General features: G+C 35.1%; 1 long non-coding RNA gene across 1 annotated transcript in view; it reads right to left on the reverse strand.

Annotated features, from left to right (window-relative positions):
* Window positions 1–661, reverse strand: part of LOC107656352 (uncharacterized) — a 14,813-nt gene extending 14,152 nt beyond the window's left edge. The window contains exon 1 of the long non-coding RNA XR_001630563.1: window positions 580–661. This is a non-coding gene — a long non-coding RNA (uncharacterized LOC107656352). The remainder of the gene's footprint in view (window positions 1–579) is intronic.
* Window positions 662–865: the final 204 nt, after the last annotated feature.

Here is an 865-nt window from a genome sequence, read left to right on the forward strand (position 1 = left end):
TTACACTTCATGACAATTTTTTAAAATTAATTAATAATACGTATTGACACTATTAAAATTAATAAATGACCTATTTTTTATTTCAAAAATGAAAAACTATAAACCTATTAAACACTAATAATCATTTGAGAATAACTGTACAAACAGTAAATGTAGTTAAATCAATTATAGAGCATGTACATGTTCTACATGTTTACATTTTATGCCGTAATGAATTAACTAAAACTAATTACTGTTAAACTGATAGAAATTGTGGTATTATTTTCAATATCAAACTAATGCATGTTAACGTTGCACACAGGTTGTTTCAGAACTAAAATTCACAAATAAACAATGCTATAAACACAACGAAAGTTGAGCATAAAAAGACGTGCAATAATCTAATATGCCAAAACTGTCACTGGTTGTTTATTGTTTATAATAACAGAATCACAGTAGCCTACTGACTTCTCCCAAACTCTCTAACAACACAATAACTGTCAAAACAACAATTAAACCATCCGACAAGCACTAAACAACCCGTCTGCAACTTCTCAGTGAAGTCAAACTCGTATGAAAGGCATAAACGTGAAAACTCACCAAAAGAAGTGAATGTATCTCCTTCGCGGACGCTGAAGTTTGGCGTGTTTACGACTCGGTGGTTTAAAAAAGCGCTAAAAACAAACGCACAACACGCGCTGTTGATATTCCTCCGCTCGGAGTCGTGAGACGCTGCTGTCTTCAGTCAGTGTGCTGCTGTTGTTACCGATGCAACTGTAAAAAAAAAACGCCCGAGTAACACTGACTCATGTTTGAATGCGCTCGCATGACGCGCAACGCGAAGCGGCGGCTTGTTTTTTGTATCTCGATTCAATACATCGCAATG

This window comes from Sinocyclocheilus anshuiensis, unplaced genomic scaffold (genome assembly GCF_001515605.1).
Source record: "Sinocyclocheilus anshuiensis isolate Anshui unplaced genomic scaffold, SAMN03320099.WGS_v1.1 scaffold183, whole genome shotgun sequence".
Classification (NCBI taxonomy): Eukaryota; Metazoa; Chordata; class Actinopteri; order Cypriniformes; family Cyprinidae; genus Sinocyclocheilus; species Sinocyclocheilus anshuiensis.